This window comes from Mus musculus, chromosome 11 (assembly GCF_000001635.26).
Source record: "Mus musculus strain C57BL/6J chromosome 11, GRCm38.p6 C57BL/6J".
Lineage (NCBI taxonomy): Eukaryota > Metazoa > Chordata > Mammalia > Rodentia > Muridae > Mus > Mus musculus.
This window is the reverse complement of record NC_000077.6, coordinates 11,551,803-11,579,460: the sequence shown is the minus strand read 5'-3', so window position 1 is coordinate 11,579,460 and position 27,658 is coordinate 11,551,803. Positions and strand designations below refer to the sequence as shown.

The window sequence follows — 27,658 nt, the reverse complement described above, 5'->3', positions numbered from 1 at the left end:
CCTTTAGTACACACCTTTAATCCCAAACAATTCTGTGTAATTGAGGGCAGACAGAGAAAGATTTGACAGAGTGAATCAGAGAGTATATGTCCAACTCTCAAGAGAACAGACAGAAAATAGAGACTACTTAAAGAACAGTGAGGGAAAGAGAATTCAATTGAAGTGAGTTGAGCTCAGTTCAGTTGAGCTCAGTTCAGTGTAGTTTGAAGCAGTTTAGTGCATAGAGTTCAAAGACAGTCTTTCCAAGCAGAGCAATCCAGTCAGAACCATGAGAAGTCAATTTGAATCAGTCAACTTGGAGAGGCATTTGAGCCAGAACAGTTGAGTTGAACCAGCCAGCCAGAGTTCAGAAAGAGATAGAAATAATGAATTTATTCAACAGTAAGTCTTGGAGGCTGAAATATTCTAGGCTTAGCTTAGCAGATGGAGGCTGGAAGCTGAAGCCTTCAAGGTCTGGGCTTGTCTGGCTTGAATTTGTGCTGGTCTCTGTGAGTTCATGTGTATATCAGCCCCACTGTGTCTGGAAGATACTGTTTCCTTGGAGTCATCCACCACATCTAGTTCTTACACTCTTTCTTCCTCCTCTTTCCTCTTCCATATAAATCCCTAGGCCTTGAGGAGAGATAGGGCTGAGTGTTCCAATGTCTTTCGATGTCTTCACATTGTATCTCTGTGTTAATTAACATCTATTCCAAGAAGTTTCTCTGATAAAGGTTGGATGATGTCATGACCTATGGATGTAACAATACACCATTAAGAGTTGTTTTATTGCTATGCTCACTTAGGAGAATAAAAGTAGGCTTTCCCCAAGAGCGCAGGGTTTTGGCCTTCATAAACAGTGTCAAATGTGGGTTCTATCTCATGGAATGAGCCATAAGTTCAATCAAAAGGTGGTGGATTTCTCCAATAACATTTGTGCCACTATTCTACCAGTATATCTTGCAGGCAGGTTGCAAGATATACTGATGGTGTTGCTGGTCACAGGTTCTTAACTGGGTAAGATTGATTACTTTTGTCCTGTGGTAGCATGTGTAGTACCTTTTAGCACTATGAAAACTAGTCAATAGAGTAAAGCTTCTAGTTGGACACCAGCTCAATTTTCCCATATTCTATGAGAAAATTAAGTGGTATCTTCAGTAACGGGATCTTGACATGTTGTAGATGGTAACACATAGCTTTGGCAATATAACCTGTAATGTTTTGGAGGGTGGATATCAACAATAGAAATGGACAAGATGAAGACTGATTTAAGACAAAATTCAAGATGGAAGTTAAAATTCTTTTAGAATTGAATCAAAATGACAACACAAAATATGCTTATACAATGAAGGCAATGCCAGGAGTTAGGTTCATAGTACTAAGTACCTACATTAAAAAAAAAAAACTGGACAAATCTCACACTAATAACAATGATGCACTTCAAATTTTTTAGAAAAAAAACTAGAAGAAATAGCATCTACAAAGAGTGTACGGGAAGAAATAATCAATTAGTAAATAATCAAATTAATAAAATTAGAGATGAAAGGGGAGACATAACAACAAACATGGAGGAAATTCAGATAATCATAAGGACATACTTTAAAAATCAGTATTTCACCAAACTGGAAAACCTAAAAGAAATAGATGAATTTCTTTATAGATATTACCTACTAAAACCAAGATGAAATCAACATACCCATAACCCCTAGTGAAATAGAGCATCAATTAAACTCCCAACTAAGAAAAAAAGAACCCTAGGTCCTAGTGTAGAAGTCTATCAAAATTTCAAAGAATAACGAATGTCAACAATCCACAAATCATTTCACAAAATAGGAACTGAGGGAACTCTTCCAAATTCTTTTTACAAAGTCCCTATACTAAAACAGAGACTGAACAAAAATGAAAAATGTAGACCTTATTTGTGAACACAATGCAAAAATTCTCAATAAAGTTCTCAAAAACTGAATTTAAGAAAACATCAAAAAGATCATCCACTATGATCAAATTGACTTCATCACAGAGATACATGGTTCAACATATGTAAATCAGCAAACATACCCAGCACATAATAGATCAAAAGTCAAAAACAAAATGTTCATCTCATAGATGCAAGAAAGGTTTTGATAAATCCCAACACATTCATGATGAAAGTACAGGAGAAACAAGGCATACAAGGGACAGAGATTAACATAATGAAGGGGGTTTACAGCCAGTCAACATCAACTTAAATGGAGAGAAGCTCAGAGTGTTTCCACTAAAGTCAGGAACAAGTCAAGGAAGGATGTCCATTCTGTCCAATGTAGCACTCGAAGTCTTAGTTAAGCAGTACAGACAACTGAAGGAGATCAAAGGATTACAAGTAGGAAAGGAAGGATTCCAAAAATCCACATTTGCAGACCATTTCTTTTTTCATTTCAGTATACAAATCATACTTTGATTTAGTCAAATTTATTATCATTTTATTGTTTTAATACAATTGTAAATGGAATTACTTTTTAGTTTCACTTTTATACTTGTGTGTGTGTGTGCGTGTGTGTGTAGGTGCATGTGCCTTTGTGCACAGACATACACAGAGGCCACAGGAGGGTGTTGGGTATCTTCCACTATCATTATTAACATTATTACTCTGAGATGAAGTCTCTCAGTCTTCTCATTTTAGATGAGATGATTGACACTAAGCTCTTTTTTTCATTTTTATCAGATGTTTTCTTCATTTACATTTCAAATGCTATCCCGAAAGTCCCCTATACCCTCCCCCTCCCTGCTCCCCAAACTACCCACTCCCATTTCCTGGCTCTAGCATTCACCTGTACTGGGGCATATGATGTTCTCAAGACCAGGGCTTCTCCTCCCATTGGTGGTCAACTAGGCCATCCTCTGCTACATATGCAGCTAGAGACACAGTTCTGTGGGGGTACTGGTTAGTTCATATTGTTGTTCCTCCTATTGACAGGAAGCTTTAAGGATCCACCTATTTCTTTTCCCTAAGGCTGAGATTACAGGTGTGTGCAATTATGCCCAGCTTTGTGTGGGGGTGCTAGGAATTTGAAATCCCTCATGCTTACCCAGTGATCTGTATCCCCAGTCCTCATTTTTACACTTTTCATTGCTGATGTAAATAAATATACTTTTCATATTGATCTTTTCTCTTATAATCTAAATAGTTTTGTTAGTGTTGGTTGGTATTTGGACAAAATTTTTTTCAGGTTCTTGGTGTCTTATTCAATGAATCAAGCTAAAGATATACACATATAGGGAAGTTGCAGATTTTTGTTCTAAAACAAAGTAAGGGTACAGGTCAGAAATATACTGTCAAGAGTAAAAAATCTGGCTACATTTATAAGAGAGTGCTAAAGTTCCCAGGCTACTGCCTCAGGCTTCTTTTGTGGAGTTTAAAGAAAGGAGAGGCTCATTACTAAGGGTCATAGTTTGAAGGTTTCTCTATTTTAATTAGTGTATTTGAGCTATATGAACTTTTTCTTGCTGCATATACCCCTTCTTATAGTGCATCTGATTTTAATAATATGCTTAACAAATTATACATATACATAAAATGGTAAAAGTTCTCTTAGAAGACACCATTTGCCTTACTAGTCCAGTCTAGAGTGATCCACTTACTCCCATACCTGTATAAATCTGGACCATGTTTGAATAGAAGAAACTGGTCCACAAAATAGGATTTCAAATATTGGGGGGGGGGGAATTAGAAACTTCTTTTCTTGCTCAGGATGGGTTGTATGAGCATGGCACTTGATAGGTAGAGGACCTAGGTTGCTAAGCCTATTGTTAGGGGAGGGATGTATATATACCGTATGTGCATGTAAGGGCTTAGGTTGCCATGGCATTTGTAGTAGATAGACGTGTGCATAATTCAAGCTAAGTGGAGTCCTCTATTGTTGAGGTAGTCCGTATAGTCTCTGGTTAGCTATTAATTTTACTTTCAGTGTGCATTTTTAAGAATATCTCACATGCTGTTCTTTTCTACAAGTAGAGATAGTTTTACTTCTTCCTTTTCAATATGAAAACTTTAATTTTCATTTCTTGCCTATTTGCTCTGACAAGAATTTCCAGTAAAATTTGAAATAGAAATGTCAAGAATGAAGTAGATGTGGTGACAAATTACGATATAACAATTATTTGGGAGGCTGAGGAAGGAAAAGCCGTTGAATCCAGGAGTTTGGGACCAGTCTAGAAAAAAGAAAAGGCAGGTTAAAGAGGAGAAATTATGAAATTGGGCAGCCTTGGCTGGCTCTGATCTACCTGTAAGCTTTTCATGGGTGATTTCAATTAAGCTCACGAAATTCCCATTTAGTCAAACAACTTACACATTTTCACCATGGAAGGACTGGGTATTTGACAGATACCTTTCCTCCTGTGTTTATCATATGGCTTTTGCTGTTTGTTATTCTGATGTAATGCATCACACATATTGATTTTCAAATATGAAACTAACTTTGAATTTCTGGTGTGTCAGGGGTCCATACACATGGTATATAATTTATTTATTCTATTTATGGATTTTGTTTGCCACTAATTTGATAAGAGTTTTCAGTTATATATTTATCCAAGATCTGCTTTCATGTGATATCTTTATCTCTATGTGATATATATATATATATATATATATATCACATAAGTCAGGGGCATATTGGAAGTGATCAAATAAAGAAACTTCTTCAAATGATAAAATGTGCAAAAAGATCAAAAATGGTTATATGTTGTTTTCCTTTCATCTTGAACACTTAATTTAAGGCTTTCTAAGTTCATTTTATCTCAGTTATGCACATACTCGTTGAGTGAGCTAATGAGATATAGACTGAGCTTTATAAGTGTTCAAGGCCTGCTGCAATCTTGGTATATAATGTGTGAAGATGTCCTGAATAGACTGATTTTCCCCTGCTCTTTGTTCCATTATGTTTAGAAGATGATCTATAAAAAGCCTTTTAAAAATAACAAACCTGTCTCTTTATATCTGGCTGAAGTATGATTCCAGTGAATATTATAGTTCCTTCCTTAATCAGTACATTAACTGGAATTAATATCTAGTAGGCAAAATACTACTACTGTGAATATATTTTGAGGATATGGTCTCAAGGCATTTATCATTTTTCTTTGACAAATTGGGTGTACTCACATACAGGTGTGTTGGCATGTGTGTCCATCCATCTGCATATGTATATGCTTAAACATAATTCCATTTTGAACATAAGTGAGGATTAGAGATGATTCAAAGTGGTAATCTGGGAGGATTTAAGTTCCCCGTTGACATTATTGTCCTGGCGGTATAAGACATGCAAATTAACTTTTCAGCATAGATGATTTGTTTTCAGACTTTGATAAGAGGCTCTGATGTAGATTTGAGCCTGACATTCCAACCTTGGTGTTTAACTCTTTGCTGACAATCTGCACACAAACATTGGTGGCTGAAGTTCAAGAGAAAGATCCGGATGAGCACGACTCCATTGCTCCTTCTTCCTAGGGCTGAGGCCTGAGAGCTCCCAAAGAGCCTTGCTGTTCCAGGCAACCACGCCCTCCCCACTTCCCATCTCTTGCCTCCCCGCATACTAATCTTCTTTCCACTTCCTGCTGAGCTGGGTGATTGCTGGTCTCTGCCAGTGTTACCTCATTTCCTCTACTGGGAGGTACTCCTCTGTCTCTTGCCTAAGCCATCATGACGTGGCATGCTTCCTCCTGTGAAGTTTTCATTAATCCCCTTCATTCACTGTGCCATTTCTTTCTATTTCTCTACCTTGAAAGAATGTAGATGCCATTTGGAGGACCGTCATCTCTAGTGAGACAAAGTGTTAGACTTAGGGACCAGAGAGATGGCTCAGCAGTTAAGAGTGTGCATGCTACTCTTGCAGAAGACTCAAGACCTGTTCCCAGCACACATATCAGATGATTCACAGCCACCTGTAACTCTAGCAGGATCCAATGCTTCTGATCTCTGTAGGTATCGGTGTTAAAGTACACATTTTCAAGGACCCTTAACTTCAACAAACATGTAATTAAAAATAAAATACAAATGAAATAATGTGGGCTTTGGAGGTGGATAGTCTGGCCATAAAATGGAAAAAACAGATTGGGGATGCCCACAGGCTGAAGATGCTGTCGGGGCAGAAGGAGCCATTCATGTGGGTCCACAGGCATAGACACCTTAGTGATGACTCAGGAAAAACTGTTGTCTCTGGAGGTAGGAGCATTAGTAGACAAAATCTACCAGAACTCCATTTGTAGACATATAGATAATGAGCATGTCTGGTAAATGATGCCATGTGGGATGGAAGGGGCCATCTAGAAAACCACTGCTTAGAAACTTGAGGCTAAGCTGGGCAGTGGATGTGCACACTTTTAATCCCAACACTTGGGAGGCAGAGGCAGGTGGATTTCTGAGCTCAAGGCCAGCCTGGTCTACAAAGTGAGTTCCAGGACAGCCAGGGCTATACAGAGAAACCTTGTCTCAAAAAACAAAAACAAACAAACAAACAAACAAACAAAAAACAAAAAAAAAAACAAGAAAGAAAGAAAGGAAGGAAGGAAGAAAAGAAAAGAAAAGAAAAGAAAAGAAAAGAAAAGAAAAGAAAAGAAAAGAAAAGAAAAGAAAAGAAAAACAAAACTTGAGGCTAATCACCTGGCAGGAAATTCAGAGGCTGGACTCTGAAGTCTAGAAGGAAAGCTCTGATCCAAGAAAGGTGTGGTGGTGCAGTAAATATTATTTGAAGTTTTCTACCTTCAAATAATCATTTAGTTCCCAAATAAACGGCACCAAACCTTTGAATGTATAAGCCTTAAAGCACTAGAGCTGGGCAGATATCAGCCCTCATTGCCATGCACTTACAATCCACCTACCCCGCTGTGACTTCTCTTCTCTTTCTCCTCTCCTCCTCTTCATGGTCCCTCCTCAGAGCCCAAGCCAGGGAACCAAAGCCCTGCCTATCTCTCTTCTGCCCAGCTATAGGCTATAGGCATTTTTATTAGCCAATCATGAATAACTTGAGGGGCAAGGTTAATACAGCAAAAGCTGGTATACAAGAGGATTTGCTCATCTTGGAGCAACCAGACCATGGGGTATAGAATTTAGCATTTGAATACAAGCAGCATCAGACCAACCCACTGCAAACAGGACTAAATAGATATCCAGAGCAGCCCTGACAACACAAAGAGCTGGAGACTGGGTACCAAAATAGATGCTTCTATTGAGCCTAGAGGAGAAAGATGATATTAAATGCTACTTGCTGGATAGGGAAGAAAAGGATGGTTGCAGAGCCTTTAGTACTTATTACTCCAGTCCAAAATGATGTAGGAAGTAGATGTGGACTTGGAGAGAGCAACTTGGAATTTAATCTAATTATAAGAAAGTGACAGAAAAGAGACAAGGTGGTATTGTTCTAGTATAATGTTAAGCAAAGAGACCAGAGGCTCACTGTATGGGATACTGCCAAGTAGGAAAGTTTCCAGGTCACAGGCTTCAGAATTTTCATGGTGGAGAGGATCAGTTTTGTTAGGGTATCATGGTGATTGAGTCGCTCTCCCAATGTTTACAAATCCACAGTGCTTCTACTGTTAATTTTCAATAGTCAGAATTCACTTCTAGAGAATGCATGCATGCATGCATGCATCTAGAATCCTTCTTCCAAATACATTGCTACTAAGCAATGGGATAGTAGGTACCCTGAAAAACCTTCCAGAATAATACCTGGTATAATCAAATCTTTTCAGTCCTAGTACCTGTCAATACCAGCATCCCACTCTTCCGGTGCTGCCAGGAAGCACCAACTAGTGTTGTCTTTCTTTCCTAAATCATCTTCCAAGGCAGGAACTCAAGGCAGGAGCTTCACACAGACACCACAGAAGGGCAAGTAAGACTTACTGACTCCCCTGTCATAGTCAGCCACCTTTCTTAGCTCTACTGGTCTAGGAATGGTCTGGTCAGCATACCAGACCCTCCTACATAATTAGCAATCAAGGAATACACCAGAGACACATCCCGTGGGTTAATCTGATGGAGGAAATCATTTAATTGCGGTTCCTTCTGTCCAGATGTATCAAGTTGGCATCCAAGATTAGCCATCACATAGCATATTGCCTTAGAACCATCACAGAATGACTATCATCTACATTCTTGAGACATCTGTTAATCTAGAAGATCATTTGGACCTGGGGATATTTGATTTTTAAGTCCTCTAAATTCCAAGAAGGCATATGAGACATTCACTAATAACCTGCATCTTTTGAAGACGTTAAAAAGAAGTACATTGAGAGGTAAATAAAGTACTAGTAAATTCACAAGCAATTAGAGATTGGATGTCTATAATCTTTTTTTTTTCTCTTTAACATGAGGTGTTATTTTGTGTCTGTGTTTTCATATCACATTAGAGCATCATTACCTCTGTCTGGCAGGGTTCCTCTTTAGAGATTCCCAGGCACTCTGACTGGTAATATACCAGCCATCTGATTAAGATGCTGAGTCTTGACCCAAAAGTGCTTGAGGTCCATCTGCAGAAAGGCAGAATGTGTGCTGAGACCCTGGGAAGCCCTGATAAAATGCAGATTCTGACTCAGTAGAGATAAAGTGAAACTTGAACATTTCTAGCAAGTTTCTAGGTAGATTTGGGTGGCAGGACTTGTCAGTTAAGCCATGCTGGGGGCCTGACAACCCTAAGCTAGAATCTAAGTTTCTTTTTTGATCAACTCCATGACTTTGGAAAGGCACTTTACCTTCTCTGAATCTCAGTCTCGTGTCTGTAAAATCATGCATATTTCCCAGTCTTTTAGGCAGTGGAACTCACATGTTCCATGCCTTGGATGATGCCTGGCATCTAATTTTTCAGCAAATGCTTCCCAAAAGTCTTTCTGAGTTTACTAGAAACCCCCCCTGCTTCTAGATAAGGGAATTTCTTTTGCTACCACTCAGAACTTGGTAAAGCTCTTCTTGGAATCTTTTCTAAGTGTTCAGTCTGTTCAAGTCCTGTGCTCTCATGGTTTGCCTGGAGCTCCTTGTCCCCTGTAAATATCCTCTCATGCCTATGGACAACAGCTTCCAATGCTTGGCACTCTGCCTGAGCCTTGAAGTTCTGAGAATTCGTAGCTTGGACCCTCACCTTGGAGTCAGGTAGTCAATCTTTTTCGGTAGTACCTGAGATCAAACCTATGACTTTGTACATGCTATACCATCACTCTACACATATCTCAGAGGCTCACTTCACTCTTTCTTTCAAGATAAAGTCTCACTAAGTTGCCCAGGCCTTGAATTTTGCACACTCTTGTGTTAACCCCAGGAGTAGCTATGATTATAGTCAGTACCTCCAAGTCTGGCTACCAAAGCCCTACTCTATCTCAGCAAGACTGCTGCAAGAATATGGCAAACAAATCTTGCTTCTAAATAGACTCATTTTGTTTCCTTTTAAAAAAAAGATTCTTTTAAATTTTATGTGTATGGGTGTTTTGCCTATATGTATATCTTTGTACCATGTGTGTGCCTGGTTCCCACAGAGACCAGAAGATAGTGTTTAATCTCCTGAAACTGGCGTTAGAGGTGCTTTTGAGCCACCGTGTGGATTCTGGTAACTGAACCCAGGTCATTTGAAAGAACAGCATGTGCTCTTAACCTCTGCAGCTGCCCCAGCCTCAGTATGTTTTTTCTGAAAACAGTCCTTCCTGTGTCTATGTCCACCGCCCTCCCCCCAATAAATTGATTACTGGATTACATTTCCTCAAAGGACTGGCAGCCTGACTATAGATCAAGAAGCAGCTCCTCCTTGGCATTTAAAAACAACTTCTGTTTCTGCTGTCATGTGAGATGTGCAATCCCAGGTGGCTAAGCGTGGCTTTAACCACAGGCTTCCTGTCTGCAAAGCAGAGGGGAGTCAGGCATTTCTACCCCCAAAACAGGCTCAGGGCACTCTTAATGTTGATAACAAGAGGAACACATTCAGTTGTCCATGATTACTAAAGGATATGTAAGAAATATGTTCTCTACAGTGGAAATTGCTGCCCTTGGGTAACAGGAAAAGGATGGCCATTACATTATATGTAGGAAATAGAAGATAGTGAAATAGATGCCAAACACACAGTGCAACCCCGATAAGGAGGTTTGTATTACAGCCTCTTGATTCTCTTTCAGAGACTGTTCTCTTGGGCATTTAAAGTGTATCTCTAATATCAATCGTTGAAATGAGAAAGACATTTGCCCACTGTGGTTATTGTTATAGGAGGCTAATACCAATAAAGTGGTCCTTAAATATCCCCACAATGTCCTCTGAGATTGGAAAGAAACTTTAAAGATGAAAGCTGATTTAAGAATTCATCTGCCCTTGTGAAATGCTGCTATTCTGACACTTGTGAAGTCATCTCAGTCTTCAGTCCACATACCTCACCTCTATGTGCATGGGGATGCCACTGTAAAAGGACGTGAAAAGACTCATCTAACACATCAGGTGGGTGAGTTTAAATAAAGCTTCCTCAGTATGCTGGTGGAGTTGTGTTAGTGCTTGATCTCAGTCACCAGAGATTCCCAATGGCAAGAAGCATTGTAGATATCATGTCCTTAGAACACTGCATTAGGAATGATAGCTCAGGGAGGAACTGGTACAATTGCATAAATGAGGCCCTGAGGTAGGACTATGTCTTGATTCCCAGGACAGTGGAAATATCTGCCCCAAAGTCCCAGCCCACTCATCCTTACTAACCCATCCTCTGCCCTCATGACTGTCATCATGTGAACACAGCATAGGGTTAGAGGAATGAGGTCAGCAGGTGTGCCCAGCTTTGGGAATGTCATTCACAATTCAGAGCAATCCCTGAGATCTGTAAGATTTCATGTCTTGCAACCCCTCAGCCCCTGGGGCCACACACATGGTCATCCTGGAAACAGTTGTGATACATGCAAACCAAAGGATCCAAACTATGGCAGGGGAAATGGATGGAGTCAAAGCCCATGTCAGCAGCAAAAACATGGAGTCAAAGCTCAGAAGCAGGTTCATAAAAGTCTAAGTACTAGGTGAGCTGGCATATGATCAGACTCAGCGTTGAGTTCTGCCCAAGGTGGACACTGTTGCTGAGGATAACATTGGATGAGACTGGATGAGGAACCCTGGGTACTGGGCCTGCACTGTTCTGGGCTGAGGAAGGCACTACTCTCTGGTAGCCATTATCAGCTTGTCTGGCAAGAGAAAGTAAAACCAAAGGCTTATTATTCCTTCACACACACACACACACACACACACACACACACACACACACACACACACTTTTGTTCATCTCTGACTCTTCTTCCTCTATAGATTAGCATTCTTTGCTCATGGAAGGTTACTTCACAGATCTAGCACACCCAGAACTGTCTTGACTCTAACTCTAAAGTGAATCAACTGTTGGAGATGCTGATCCCTATTTCTCTCCTATTCCTGTTGGGGTTGGGGGCGGGGTGGGCGTCTTGTAGAAGATGAGCCAATGGAGATTGTTGCTGAGGCTCCAAGAACTCTCTTAATGCATCAGAAGGCATTTCTGCATCTGAGAATTTGTGCCCTTTCCCCAAGTCAGAGGAGCCTTACTACATTTAAACTTAAGCTGGTTTTTTTTATGCCCTCTCCACTCACCAACGAGCACAAGGACTTGAGGAAGGAGGTGGGGAACTTGCTAGGCATGAATCTTCCTCACTCTGGAATCAGGCCTATCCTTTCAGGAGAAGTTGTAGGGAGACATGGAGTCTTGGAGATACATCTGTCCAGAGGGAACCTGGAGGAGACCAGTATTGGGTACATGGCTTTGAGCAGGAGAGAGCTGTGCTTGGTTATTGTGTCAAAGCCGTCTCAAACTGCCTCTGAAACATGGGCTTAGAAGCAGATGCCACTGGAAGTTGAGGGAAAGTAAGGCCTCTGCAAAGCGGGAACCCAAGGGGCATCCTTTATGTACATTAGGAATTGAGGCCTCAGGTGTCCTACTGCCTCATGTACCAGGAAGCCTCTCCCACTACTACTTCTGAGTTGCTTGAAGCTGGTTTCTATATTTTAGACATTGGGTGTTGCCCAAAGACTGGCACATCAAAGGCTTGCTTAAGTTGACTTTGAGCAGTAAAAGCTCTGAGAAGGATAGTAGTGAGGGGTCCTCAGGTCATTAAGAATGTACCCTCAAAGGGACTATGGGACACTGTGGTCTCTCCATTGCTTGGTAGCCACAAAGTGAATAATTTTCTCTTCTACATGGTTCCACCGTAGTTATCTTGTCATAATTCCCAGACAATAAGGGCAATCACTGTGGTCTTGAACCTCCAAAGTCACCAATCAAACAAACATTTCCAAAGCACATTGCCTTAGGCATTTTGTTGATGAATGGATCACGGGTCTGGCTCCCTAACTCCCTCTTCTCCTGTCTGTTCTCATCCATTGGGCCCTAACATTCTCAAGTGCTGACAAACTTGTTCTTCTCTTCCTTTAACCTTGCCAAAGATCCTGAAACTGCAGGCTAAAGTCCAAATCCTTAACTGAAGCTTTAAAGCCCCATGGGACCGGTATGTCTTGGCTCTAGCCCTCTAAAACCTTCTTCTGGTCTTTTTCTATGAAGAGTGCTCCGGGTTGTAACCTGGAGCAAACTGCCTGCAGTATGAACACATGTTTCCCGAAGAGCCCTGGGTGCCTTAGGTACATAGTTCCAGCATCCAGACTAGGAGGAAACAGTATTTGAGTCTTCTTCCAATTAAAAAAAAACTATGTGATTCAGTGTTTTTTTTTCCATGCATATGTACATATGCATTACATATGTGCCTGGTACCCTTGGAAGCCAGAACAGGATATCAGGTCCCCTGTGTACTCTCTAGTTAATATCAACTTGACTCAAGCTAGAGTCATTTGGTGAAAGGGACTCTCAATTAGAAAGTGTCTTCATAAGATTTGCCTGTAGGCAAGTTTGTGTGCATTTTCTTAATTTTTGATTGATGGTTGAGGGCACAGCCCATTGTGGATGGGGCTACCCCTGAGCTAGTAACCCCAGGTTTTATAAGAAAGCAGGTTGAACAAGCCACGAGGGTCATGCCAGTAATCAGCTCTCCTCCATGGCCTCTGAATCAGGTCCTGCCCCCAGGTTCTTGTCCTGTTTGAGTGCCTATCCTGACTTCCTTTAGCAATAGTGTGACATGAAAATTGTAAGGTGAAATAGATCCTTTTCATCCCCAAGTTGTTTATAGTGTTTTATCACAGCAATAAAATCCCTAATGAAAACACCCTGGAGCTGGAGTTATAGATGAGCCACCACGTTATGTCTGGAATTGAACCTAGGTCCTCTGTAAGAGCAACAAGCAGTGCTCTTAACTGCTAAGCAATCACTCTATCTCTGTTTTGATGTCTGTTCATGAATGTTATATTATGTTATGATTGTGTAAGATACTGATTGATCAATCTTGTCCAGCACATTTACTAACTAAATTGTGGCGAGTGATTAATGAGTTTTTGATCAAATAAAGTTTTTGGAATAAAGTGCTATATTCATGTCCTCTCATCAGAAAAAGTTATTGTTTCTCAGGCCTCAGAGAGTGTGCCCCAAGGTCTGAAATTCAAGTCATGGAGTTCGGGGTGGTGAGACTGTGGGAATGCCCAGGAGCTTATAGAACTGGTAAGGATCAAATTCCTGCCAAAGTGGCCGCCTTGCTATGGCACTCACAGATTCTCTCTCTGAGAAACAAGATGGGAAAACTGCTGAACCAGAGGGAAAGAAAAGGGGTTTGGTGATTCTGACTACCCAGCAAAGAGAAGTCGCTCATACAAAAAAAGGAGGGAGGGGACAGAGGAGAGAAAAGAGCAGAAAGACCTGTCAGTGCAGACAAGGAGACTTGGCCAATGCTGCTCTTTCATCTTGCATCTCGGCATTGCTGAAAGATGACTCTTCTGTAGAGACCAAAGAAGCAGCATCAGACAGAGCCCCAAGTATCAGTCCCTGCGAGGAGTCCCTGTGCTACCCAAATATCAGTCCCTGTAAGGTGTCCCTGTGCTACCTGGGACGGATGCTCATGAGTTCCTAAACAGAAAAGGGACACACACACACACACACACACACACACACACACACACACACACAATTTCTGCAAGCCACCACATGGGCTCAGTTCCAGGAGATAATTTTCAGTGGCATGACCCACTTTTTTGGCTCCTTTATATACCAAGCTGAGCTTGAGGGGCCTGGAGAACACAGCTGCAACTCTTCCTGCAGCACAAACCCCAGGAAGGACGGGTGACGAGAGCTGCCTTCTGGGGAGAGCTTGGGGTCCCTGGAAAATGATCTGGGATCTCCTCTGCTGCTCAACACAGAGCTGGTACACACCAAGCCTCACTAGACTTAGGGATGAGGGCTAGGTCTTCAAGAGTTTTAACAAAAATGAGAGATGAACACTTTCTCACCTAAAACAACCCAGTCAGTGACCAGGGGTACCAGGAGCCAACGTGTATTCAGTGCTTACAAGCCCAGCAATGTCAACAGTAAGTTGTTTCATTTACTCAACCTGGCACTGCCCCCTGCTTTACAAATCAGGAAACAGACTATACATGCCCCTGGGCTTAGAGACTGGGCCCCAACTCCCTAGCTTAAGTGGTGTTTCTGTGCTTGATACTGGCATAGTCGAAGGAGCCGAGCAAGGGCATGGGGAATGCTGGGAGAGGAAAGCACAGTAAGGACAGACTGACTCAGGCCTGTCAGTCCCCCATGTGCCTGCAGTCTTCCAACCCTACCCTTCCAACCTGGGCCAGTGCCAAAGCCTGCTTGTATTTTGCTGCTGAGTGGGGACGAGACAGCTGGGAGGGTACTACTGCTCAGCTACGGAGAATATCAACTAAGTTCCTATAGCCTTTGATTTGTAGGTGGCAAGGAGCAAGTCAGATGAGCCAAGTGCATCTGGAAAAGCCTATAACAGTAGGGAGGCCTTGCTCCCAGCTAAAAAGGAGAAAACTAGATCCCACTGCATGAAGCAGTGACTGTTGGGAGGAAGTGGAGGCAGCTGGTAGCAACCAGGCACTCTCCAGCTCTGGGCAGTTCCTCTCATGTTGAAGCCAAGGTACGGATGTGGTTTCCAACTCTCTGGAGGCCCCAGAAAGATATGTATCCTGGCCTCATGCAAGCTTGATTTAGAGATAAGCGCTGGCCTGGAACCAAGAGGAGCTGGGTTGCCTAGCACAGATCCCCAGCTTTCCCCATGCGTTGATCTCTCTTCTTGCCTTCCCTGCCCCTCACTGCCACATTGCTGCTAGGTCCAGGAAGTACTGAGCATGCTCTTCTGGTGACCTTTGAGTTTGGGGCCCCCATCTTTAATGTTCCTCAAACAAGACAGAGGTAGCACTTCCTTCCTCCTTGGAAGAGGCCTTTTGGCATGTAAGCACCTGGCCTTCACATTCCTCTGAAATTTGCCTGAACTTAGAGTTGTTCCACTCACTTGGGGCTAGAAAGGGCACTGGACCCACACAGATCCACCCCAGAAAGGCTTTTCTGACATAAAGGATCCCATGGTCTTTTCTCAATCCTTCATAGACGAGATTTAGATCTCTATCTTTATCATTTAAAAGCATTTGCCACACAGTGGGTGCTCAGTGATTCTTAATATAGAATGGGTGGAGAGGATGCGAGAGACAGAGGGAGGAAAGAAGAGAGGGAGGGATTTTCATCTAACTCTTGTATTTACTTGTTAACCGTGTAAGCTTAGGGGTGTGTGCAGATATGTGAAGAAGGAGAGGGATCGCACTGTGCATCTAGAAATCAGATTGGTCATTCTGAGATGCTACTTAAGGCCATGTGCCGAAACTTCCTGACAAATAATAATGTTAGTTTTGTTTTCCTTCTTCAGGTATTGTAATAGCATGATGGTGCAGCTTCATCTTCAGCCTGACGGGATTTAGAAGACTCAGAGGGTTTGCTTGTAGATGTGTCTGTGAGCATTTTTCTACGAAGGGGGAGATTCAGAATAAAATAGAAAAAGGAGAAGGTCCCCCTCTCACCAGTGTCTCCTCTCACCAATGTCCCCTCTCACCAGTGTCCCCAATTACCAGAGTGCCCTCTCACTAGTGTGCCCCCTTCACCAATGTTCCCTCTCACCAATGTCCCCTCTCACCAGTGTCCCCTCTCACCAGTGTCTCCTCTCACCAGTGTCCCCCCTCACCAGTGTCTCCCCTCACCAGTGTCCCCTCTCACCAGTGTCCCCACTCACCAGAGTCCCCTCTCACTAGTGTGCCCCCTTCATCAGTGTCCCCTCTCACCAGTGTCCCCAATTACCAGAGTGCCCTCTCACTAGTGTGCCCCCTTCACCAATGTTCTCTCTCACCAATGTCCCCTCTCACCAGTGTCCCCTCTCACCAGTGTCCCCTCTCACCAGTGTCTCCCTAACTAGCTTCCTCTCTCACCAGTGTCCCCCTTCACCAGTGTCTCCTCTCACCAGTGACTCCACTCACCAGTGTCCCCCTTCACCAGTGTTCCCTCTCACCAGTGTCCCCCTTCAGCAGTGTCTCCTCTTACCAGTGTCTCCACTCACCAGTGTCCCCCTTCAGCAGTGTCTCCTCTCACCAGTGTCTCCTCTCACCAGTGTCCCCCCTCACCAGTGTCTCCCCTCACCAGTGTCCCCTCTCACCAGTGTCCCCACTCACCAGAGTCCCCTCTCACTAGTGTGCCCCCTTCATCAGTGTCCCCTCTCACCAGTGTCCCCAATTACCAGAGTGCCCTCTCACTAGTGTGCCCCCTTCACCAATGTTCTCTCTCACCAATGTCCCCTCTCACCAGTGTCCCCTCTCACCAGTGTCCCCTCTCACCAGTGTCTCCCTAACTAGCTTCCTCTCTCACCAGTGTCCCCTTCACCAGTGTCTCCTCTCACCAGTGACTCCACTCACCAGTGTCCCCCTTCACCAGTGTTCCCTCTCACCAGTGTCCCCCTTCAGCAGTGTCTCCTCTTACCAGTGTCTCCACTCACCAGTGTCCCCCTTCACCAGTGTCCCCTCTCACCAGTGTGTCTCCTCTCATCAGTGCCCCTCTTTTTGTCATTGTGTAAGCTGTTTATTTCTGTCCTGCCTTTATCTATGAATCTGAACCCTTTGAAAACATGAGTCCCAAATAAACCTTTTCTCTTTTAAGGTTTTTCTGTCATGCATTTACTTACAGCGATGACAAAACAACACATACCATGCTGGATGGTATTACTTTCTTCTATACATACTAATGGAAGCTACAATTTTATCATTAAAATACTCAAGCATTTCAATGTTCAAAGGTATTAAAGGTGCATACTATCAAACTAGGTAAATTTTTGTAAAGGTATTTTGTGATTAAACACTACTATAATCACACTATACATGACAATGTATTGTTTTTAAGTGTACCACCTCAGTGTTCACCACAACCTTTCAATATGGACATTTTTTTCCTGATTCTACAAAGAGGATATCACTACAAGATAGACATTTATTATACTGTATAAAAATGGTAAGAATACAAAAGTCGAGGGTGCAAATGACCCTGCAGGGAAAAAGGAAATAAAGTGTACAAAATCTAAACTCAGAAGAGGAAGGGTCAGTACAAAAGTAAACCCTCCCAGGCATACCAAACCAAGCCCAGGACACTGAGGGGGCTGAAATATTAATAAATGCCGGAGTATTATTACCAGTAAGATTTTGCCTCCTGGTCTTTGCTGGGTAACTTCTGATTCCTTAACCCTAGTGTATGCAAGGTTTATTATTGCACTTAGAAGAAGAGCAAAAACATGCAGAGATCAAGCCAGTGAGAACACATGGAAGATTAGGACTACCAAGTATATTCCTTTGCCCATGAGGCTGGGCCCCACCATCCCATGCTAGCTGACTGTCTCCCAGCCTTCAGTACAGCAAGGCTGAAAGAGACCTTGGGCAAGGTATTTCTGGATGCGGCAGGCTGTTGCACAAGACGCTTGGTCAAGCCTTCGAGCGTTCTCTCTGGCTTGTGCTGAAGGATACAGGTATTGCAAAGGCACACCCGCACAGATAAGGAGAGCTTTGCGTAGTTCCCTGTCCGACTTGCACATATTCCCATTTGACCCAACACTCAGGTCATGAAACTACTCACCGGTTGGAGAAGCCCCCAAACAGTGGCTGTCCCCCCTTCCTTAGTTTCATGACACAGGCTTGGTCCCGGGTGTATCAAGCACAGGGACAGGGTGTAAGAGGATGGGTTCTGAGGCACAGAGAGCCAATGCCAGTTTCATCCTTGTTTTTTTTTTTTTTTTTTTTTTTTTTTTTTTGTTCTGACTTGGGGGAAATCATTTCAGCTATGTACTAGCTTCCATATCCGGAATACCACAGCCTGGTAGTGTTTACTTCCAAGGGCTGCCATGAAAAGGAAATAAGATCACACACCTCAGTGGAAGAGCCTGAGGTGTGAGCTCTTTTTGTCTTCAATTGTTTAATGCAGAGTCTGCGGGACAGCACACTGCTACAAGCAAGGTGGCTTCCATGTTCCTCAGGATCCTTTATTTGCCATTTGTTGCCGACAAGAGGACGTGGAGAAATCCAGGCAGCAGTTCATGTCACTGCTCCATCCTCATTTCCCTGTTATCTGTAAAGAGAGTTGGCTAGGAGTATTTTGCAGCCCCTTCCTTTCAAATGGGCCAGCACACAGCCAGTGTACGGGAGTGTGAAAACATGTCAATAACAGCTCAAAGGAACCACACTGGGAAAAGGTCTAACCAGCACACTCCCACGGAGAGAGAGAGTGAGCCACCAGTAAATGGAAGTGACAAGGCTGCACTGTGCAGAGTGGTGGTAGCATCATTGAGCTGTGCACACCTGCCACTACTCAGGAGCACTCACGGAGAAGGTGACCTCCCCACAAGAAATATCCAAAAGCCATGATGAGGCATTGGTTCTTTGTGAGCCAAAGGTCACAGTGTCCCCCCGCCCCATACCCTCCACTTCACTGAGAAAATAGACTAAACAATAGCAGTAGGCCCTCAAGAATGAATATTTTCAACATTGTCCCCAGAGGGAGGGGATGAAAACTTTAGAAGACATTTGTAAGTGTGACCGCTCTGCCTTGGTTTGCCAAGCAGGAATACAGTCTGCTAGGCTGTTTTGATTGGAAAAGACCGTGGTTCTACACTGTGATTTACAAACTCACACTTAGATTTTTCACTTGAGAAAGAACTGATTCTTGCAATAATCTAGTTAGAGGAGCCAATTAAAGTGCAGGAATATGTAAATCACACACACATGACTATATGTGTATATACAAACACACACATACGTATGCATACTGTGTTTTAAAAGGTACTGTTGTGGCTAGTATAAAGATCTGCCTTTATGGATTTGTTTTCCCCTGGGGGCAGGAAACCACCTTAAATTTCTGTCCTAAAGCCTTTCTAATATGGAGCTTAAATGTTTGAAAATATTTAGTTCCTGAAAATGAGATACTGGAGATTTTAGAGGATATTATCACCAGAGAACCGTGAAACAAGTCAGGTTATAACACATAGCCACTACGGCTCCTTGGTTATGGTTATGTTTCTAAGATTGAAGTTTGACTCTCAACAGCCTAAGAGGCTGGCTGCTACCTTCTGCTGGTTTTGTTTTGTTTTTCTTCAAGAAAGAAAGTAAATAATTTTCCTTTTCTTTTTTCTTTTTTGAAGTGCTGGGTGTTGAGCTTATAGCCTTGTGTCTGGTAGATAAATACTCAACCACTGGGCTCCAGCCTTAGCCATTAGGAATCTATTTCTGATGAAACAATAGAGTCTTACAGATTTTCTGTTTTTGTTCGGACTGGGGACTCACACATGCTAGGCAGGCACTCTACCACTGAGTCACAGCACTGGCTTCATTCCATCCACTGCTGCCAGGGAGCAAACACGGATACCCGTCTTTTAATAGGGAGAGCAGGTAGCTTCCAGTGTTAATGAAATAGAATCTAGCGGACCAGCTCAGAGTCAAGGTGGGGAACGACCAATAACATCCTGGGAATGTATAGGCTTTCTTAAGATATGTGACCTCAGTTGAAGGATCCGAGTGGCTGAGAGTCAGAATGAGGAAGCTGGAACACACCAGCCAACACTGGTACAATTTGGTACCTGACTATAGGACCATATTTTTTTCTATTTATCTCTTAGCTAAAACCTGGCTTTCATGAGAACCTACTGACAAACTTACAAAGGTCTTTAAGATATCATGATTCCCACCTACAAAGTAATTTAGTGGCATTTTTCTCAGTTCTCTTTTTCAATTCCCTTCTCTCCCCAACCCTGACTGATCTGATCTCCTGTTAACTCTCAATGCTTTCTTGTCACTTTATGCCCTCTCCAAGACCCACCCATCACCGGATTCCACTGCCTAGAGCAAACACGCTGCATCTCTCTCTGGACCATGGACTTCTCAAGTCTTCCCCTCCACACTTGTCCTTCAATTTTGGCCTTAAATTCTCTCTCTGTGTCAACAGGCTCTCAGTTAGGTCTCCTTCTGGCCATCCCTCATCCTAAGGATGCAATCCAGTCTTTCAGGGCAGAGCCTGTCTTGTCGAGACTCTCCTGGTTTTTTTTTTTTTATCTAACATCCTCATATCTGCTCACTCCTAGACCTTCCTCTTTGCTTCCCCACTGGCTCTTCCCTCTGCCTGGAATAGCTGTTCTTCATGCACAGGCCTTTCACAAGTATCACTTCCTCAGAGAAGTGCCCTCTGACCGCACCCCTTGGCTCCACTCATCTCCAGTTTTCTGTCGTAATCAGTGGAAAAGAAAGTATCTGCAGCCAGGTTTTCTCTTTGCTGCCATTCTGTACCTGGCCACTCTCCTCTCCTTGAAAACTAAGAATCTCCATGAGAGCCTGGTCAATCTTTCCAACAACAGTCAAAGGGAGGCCTTCATGGGGTGTGGTCTGACACCTGCACAGTTCTTTTTCTGACACCGGGTCTCCCTTCTCCTTACACAGCTAGCTTGCTGCATGACCTTTGTGGAACATAACCTTTCCTTATCGACTGAGATCCTTGAGTTTCTACCTTGGATCACTCCTGAGCTCTCACCCCAGGAAGGTACAGCCAAGGCTGCTTTGCTTCCTTAACCTGATGTGTGCTGGATCATCCTGGGCCCTTGACTGGGCCCTTACTCTCATCCCTTTCTCCATGACCATGGCTTTTGCTAGAGGGATTCTGTCAGTCCCCTGTGAGTTATCCTCCAAAATCTCTGGGATAGACCTGGTGCTGATATGGATCCTGAGAGTCCAGAGGGGCAAAACCAGCAGCGTGTTTCCAAAGCATACTCACATCCCTTTTAGGAATCACAGCTATATCAGGCTATTCAAGACACTGAGATGGGAAGGGAACTTTGGCAGGAGTTGCTGTAGGTGTCCTTTGAGAGTAGGAGACTGGGAGGGTACAGAAAAGTAGGATCAGGATAATCCTGTACTGGATCCATAGACATCTGGCTAAGGGCACTCTATATTTCTGTTACATTACCAAGTCCCCATTCCTCTTGAGATGTTCTGGTACAACTGGACGGGTTACACTGTTGGCCTGTTATTCCGTGTTTAAGTACCACCCTCCTTGCTCCTTCCTCAAGCTGCCCCACATTTCTTCTAACGTTATTTCTCATCCTCTTTCACACACTGAACACTGCTGTGACCTCAGCCAGCTTCTATGACAAGCCACAAAGCTTCTGGTTGGCCAAGCTTTTCCACTGCCTGGAATAACCTCACTTTCCTCTCTGGCAGGCACACGTGAGTCACACATAGCTTCAAAATGTGGCTTAAATGTCAATGTTGCTTTGAACTCACCTGCTCCTCTTCCCCACTCACCCTCCCTCATCCCCAGCTCCCTTTGAACTCTTGTCCACAGGGTGAAACCTTAGGGCTGACAGTACCACCGAGTATATTTGTACATCAGTACAGTAATAAACAGGGGCATCTTGAGCTTTTGGGGAGCAGAGGTTGTCTTTGTTCCCTGGTGGTCTCTGTCCCTGACTCTGAGTCTTCATAGAGTGGATGTTCAAAACTTACCATCCCGGTAGGAAGGCACCGTTTAATTCCGTCACCAAGGAACTGTGAACACCTTGAAACTGATGATGTGGCAGCCACGGCCTCTACGGAATAGTGAAGGATGCAAGAATGTCACAGAGCTAACTGCAAAACCCCTTTGGCCTCAGTTTCTATCTTTAGAAGAGCCACTTGCCCGTTGGAGCCAGTTGCTACTGCCACCTGGCGTCCATTTACCTCATGTGCAGGCTGGGTTCAGTTAGAAGCTCAGTTCTTCCGGTAACTATTATTGTTACAAGGAGTAATTTGGAAATATAACCCCTGATTTCCTCCCATTCACCATGGCAGAAAAAAAAAATCAATCATTTTGAGGAGACCTTTTATTGTCTTCCAACTTATCATTCTAGCTTAGACATCGCAGCACTCAGAGACGACTTGAGGCTGAGGAATCGGCTGCTTCTGCAGCAACCTCAGGAGCCACCAGGCTGTCTGCATCTGCAGACCCGTGGGCAAGATGGATATGTATCGTTTTAGATTACTCATAGGACCATTAGCCTTATTTCCAAGGTCAGAAACAGTTTGGGTTTAAAAAGGCAAGCAGGCCTAAAGAGGCCACCTCCTGTAGCCAGGCAGGAACCCCAGTGGAGCAACAGAGACACCAACCCACCCACAAAACCCAAAAGTTAACCTGTCTATGAGAAATGCAGACACAGAAGATGCAGCAGAGACCTTGGGAAGGGACAGTCAATATCCAGCCCAACACGAAACCCATCCCATGGACAAGCACCAATCCATGACACTATTAATGATACTCTGTTATGCTTGTAGACAGGAGTAAGCTGTCCTCTGAGAGGCTCCACTCAGCAGCTGATTCAGACAGATACAGACACCCATAGTCAAACAATGAATGGAGCTTGAGAACTCTTATGGAAGAGTAGGGGGAAGGATTGCTGCCCTGAAGGGGATAGAAACTCTACAGGAAGACCAGTAAAATCAACTAACTTGGACCCTTGGGGCTCTCAGAGACTGAACCACCATCCAAAGAGCATACACAGGCTGGACCTAGGCCTCCCTGAACATATGTAGCAGAGGTACAGCTTTGTCTTCAAGTGGGTCCTGAACAACTGGAGCAGGGCTATCCTAAAGCCGTTGCCTGCCTGTGAGATGTGTTCTAGCTAGGCTGCCTTGTCTGGCCTCAATGGGAGAGGAAGTGTCTAGCTTTGAAGAGACTTGACTTGCCAGGGTAGGGGGAATAGCTGGGGGAGGCACCTGTTCAGAGAAGGGGAAGGGAAGATGGGGGAAGGATTGTGGAAGGGGAGTCTGGGAGGTGGGCAGTGAGCAGGATGTAAAGTGAATAAGTAAAAAGAATTAAATTAAATTAAATTAAATTAAAAATTTTGCATTTTGAAGGAGGGGGAGAGGAAGCCAGCAGGACCCTTTAGTGCTCAGCTCCAGGTCTCTAACCAGGCATGTAATTTGCAGAGGCCCACATGACAACAAGTGGCGATGTATTTTAGAGAGCAAATCCAATCACCTGGTGAAGCTGTTTCTCTGCCGCTGTGACTTCGTAAGAGTGAGATGAGCAGCAACTGCCATTTTCTGCCCAGCATCTCCTCATTGGCACGATTATTTTAGAAAACAATAGTGTCTCCTTGTTCTTTGATCTTCACAACAGCAAATGGAACTCTAGAGTTCAGGAATGAAGTTCCTCTCCAAGCCAAGGCTCTGTCAGCAGCCTGGTCAGACTGTCTGGAAGGGCAGCCGACAGGAAGTCCGTTAGGCTTCTTCTGGGCTTGGATGTGTCCTCGCCAGGAAACTGTCCTCTTCTGGCTGCAGCTTTCAACTTGCGATTCTCCTTTTTCTCCCCAGCCGACCACAGGCAGGTGGAAATGGAAGATGCCAGAGAAGCCCAGCAAAGCTGAATGCGGCTGCACCTTGCAAAGACCTTTTGTTCTGTATATCGACAGTACAAAGTATGGTTAGAGATGGAATGCTGAGGTGGGTAAGAGAGTCTATCTCAGGTTGGCATATGGCTTAGTGAGTAAAGGCATGTGGCACCAACCCTGACAACCTGAGTCTGACCCCTCAGACCTATACAGTAGAAGAATAAAGCAACCCCCTCTGGCTTCCCTGGGTGGGAATGCTCGAGTGTACACACACACATACACACACACACACACACACACACACACACACACCAATAATTAAAAAATATTTAAAAACAGAGTCTGTTTGCAGGAATATTTCCATAGGAAAAGCTGAGTCTTTTGGTACAAAGGGCTATACCACCAAAGCTCTAGGCTGAAGATCAGAAAGAGAGACAAAGAAAGGTAAGTATCCTCTGAGATAAAATCTTGTCCTGATACCTTGCTTTTTCTATCCACAACTCAGTGGTTGGTTCTGCAGGTCACACAGGAGATCCATTCATCTGTCTGTCCATTTATCTGTCCATCAATCCATCCACCTGTCTGTCCATCCATCTATCCTTCCTTCCTTCCTTCCTTCCTTCCTTCCTTCCTTCCTTCCTTCTTCCCTCCCTCCCTCCCTCCCTCCCTCCCTCCCTCCCTTCCTTCCTTCCTTCCTTCCTTCCTTCCTTCCTTCCTTCCATCCTTCTTCTTCTCCCTCCTTCTCCCCCCACTCTGTCTTTCCCTCTCTCCAGCCTTCCTCTCCCATTCCCTTCATTTCTTCAACAGAGAGCCATCATGAGGTCTTTACTCAATGAGTGGATAGAACGCCCACAGTTTTGGTCCTGCAAGATGGCTTCTAGTATGGGACACTCCGTATGGTCCTTCCTCTGTGGAACACTTTGGGTTCTTCAGAGTTTTGCTTCTCTTTGGTTTATGTCCAAGGAGAGGAATACCCATGCATCGGTCATGTCTGCGTGGCCTGGGAACACTTTCCTGTTCTTCTGTTTCCAGTCTCATGTTGTGTACTTTGCTTCCTTTTGCTCAACACATAACCTTTCACCATCAAAAAGATGAGGATAATGACTTAGAGTAAGGCTGAAAAAGACAAGGAAATAGATGTTTATTCGATCTACATTTTCAGGTGAGGCTTACAGTGTGACTAGAGTCACAGTGTGTGGCTCAAGATTCACAGGGACACTTGGGTTTCTCCCAAGGTCTAGTTTCCCATAGAAAGCTTGCAGGAGTGACCTCATGGCCAAGGGTTGGCTTTACAATCCAGAAATGGCATGTTCCAGTGTGTCAGTGCTGAGTTGTCCTATCTTCCACTTTCATTTTTAAGACAATGAGCAGATGAGTAAGGCCCTGACAACAGTGAATTGCTATCATGGGGAAGCAGGGTAAAAATTTCCAGATCACATACATTCAGAGAGGTTAACTAACCATTGGGAAGCCACTTACATAATAACATCTTAAAACTAAGGTTCAAAATCAGTCCCTCCATTTCCTTCTAAATGGCTACTTTGGTAGCATCATGGAGAAGTACTATACAGAGGTGTTTTCTGGTATGATCGTGCAAAATTTCAAATTGTAGGCATGGATTTCTTCTTCATCAACATGTACATCTCCTGGTAATGTGACTATGGCTCATCCATCAGGCAGTGTGCTCTCTTTCCCATCCCTGGACTCTGCAATGTTCTGTAATTCCTTTGGTGCCAACACACAATGAACAGGGAAATTGTGCAAGTCACAGAGACCAAACTTGAATGGCTCTTGCTGGCGTTTGCTCTTGACCTCTTGAAACTTTCCTGAGACCACTGAGGAAGAATGTGTGGTCAGTCGTCTGGTAAAGGAAGGTCATATGGGGAAGAATCAAGGCAGACATCAAATGCCTGCCATGTGACTGCCCAGCTCTGCTGACCCCACAGCTTAATGGGCTGTGGGATGAGCTGAGGCCTTGCAGAGGATAGAACACTTCCCCAAGCCATTTCCCAGTCCCGGGAAGAGGAGCTTGCAGCTGTGCTAATGCAGTGGATTTAGGGGAGTTCACTGACTCATTCATTTCATGTGCTCTGAACACCCCAAATGTACCATCTCACTCAACAGTCACAAAGACTCTCCAATGTTCTCATTAGGTTTCTATTTTATAGAAATGGAAACTGAGTCTCAGAAAAATTATACCAAGCCCAGAAAGGATAGGCCTGAGTTTGTATTCATTTCAATGTGGCTGTATGGGCCAATATTCTTCTATCCTACTGCTCTATAAAAAGTCTGAGTATTGAAATGATGTGAGCATATTATAGAACAGGCTGCAGAGTGGTTGGCCCCTAAACTGCACGATTTTGTTGTTTTTAATGAATAAAGTTTGGTTTATTGAATGATAGAGGGACTTATTAAGTGAAGTGTGAGGTTTAACTTTTTAGGATTTATTTTTATTTTATTTTATTTTATTTTATTTTATTTTATTTTATTTTGTTTTAGTGTGTGCCTGAACATATGTATGTGCATCATGTTTATGCCTGGTGTCTGTGAAAGACAGAAAAGGCATTCAGATCTCCAGGGACTAAAGCAAGTTGTGATCTGCCATGTGTGTGCTTTAACAGTAGATATCTTAACCACGAGTCATCTCTCTAGATTCAAGTACTGGAGTTTGATCAGTCTAAAACAAGACACTTATACCACCTGCTAAATGCTCAGACACCCTCATGAAAGAAGGAACAGAAAGAATGTAAATCCAGAAGTAGAGAGAAAGCCTGAGAAATGCTTCTACACGTGATGTAGCTACTGCAATCACAAATTCACAGCAACTGCCTTTACCTGCACTGGTACTGCAAAAGACTGGGCCCGCTGACAGTTAGTCAAGGATGTGGAAGGGCCCATGGACCCCTACTTTTCTTTGATGAACTCTTGGTTGTTGGTAGATGCCGAGTGAGAGGAAGCCATTGTCTTTGGTTGTGCAGCCATTGACGAGTCCACCCAATTTTAATAGATAATTCCACCACTTAGTTACACAGACAGCCCTGATTGAACTCAATGGGGGGGTCACAAAACAAGACAAACAAAAACCAACCAAACAAAAAGGACAGAAAGGTAGAAAAACCTCTTGTAGGAAGGAAGGGAGTTGATGGAGATGAGAGGGAGAAAAGAGAGGACAGAGGAGGAACATAGACTACATTATGTCCATATGTGAAATTGTCAAAGCATCCTTGACTGTCAGCAGGCCCAGGCTTATGCGTACCAGTGAAGGCAAAGGCAGTTGCTGTGAACTTGTGATTGAAGTAACAAAAGTAAAAGAAAAGGACATGCCCATGGAGAGAATGTGCAGAGAGAGAGAGAGAGAGAGAGAGAGAGAGAGAGAGAGAGAGAGAGAGAGGGAGAGAGGGAGGGGGAGGGGCAGAGGGAGAGGGGGAGGGGGAGGGGGAGAGAGGGAGAGGGAGGGAGAGAGAGGATTTCGTTGTAGCACACTTTTAATTCTTCTAGGCACATGGATAGAACTGTCAGGACAAAGAGGCTGGAGTCAAGAGAAGACATAGTGAGCTGGTAAGATGGCTGCAGTCAGTGGTTCTTGGCCTTCTTAACGCTGTGACCCTTTAATACAGCTCCTAATGTTGTGGTGACTCTCCAACTGTAAAATTATTTTTATTGCTACTCCATAACTGTAATTTTGCAATTTTTATGAACCATAATGTAAATATCTGTGGTTTCCAATATTCTTAGGTGGCCCCAGTGAAAGGGTCATTTGACAGCACCGCCCCCCAGGTTAAGAAACACTGGCCTTGTTCATAAAAGGACTTATTATGTAAAACTAGTATATGAGTTTGATCCCTGGAACCCATG

At 43.6% G+C, this 27,658-nt stretch overlaps 2 long non-coding RNA genes across 3 annotated transcripts; one reads left to right on the top strand and one right to left on the bottom strand.

Annotated features, from left to right (window-relative positions):
* Gm11998 (predicted gene 11998) lies at nt 1–22,051 on the bottom strand. 2 transcript variants are annotated; one of them, NR_166078.1, is made up of 3 exons: nt 21,942–22,051; nt 5,114–5,255; nt 1–731 (listed from the first exon to the last, which is right to left on the bottom strand). It is a non-coding gene; the product is annotated as a predicted gene 11998 (long non-coding RNA). The 2 variants fall into 2 exon arrangements; NR_166079.1 differs by lacking the exon at nt 5,114–5,255.
* On the top strand, nt 21,533–27,363 carry Gm29945. The gene is made up of 3 exons (XR_381043.3): nt 21,533–21,662; nt 23,787–23,915; nt 27,302–27,363. It is a non-coding gene; the product is annotated as a predicted gene, 29945 (long non-coding RNA).
* The last annotated feature ends 295 nt before the right edge of the window (nt 27,364–27,658 follow it).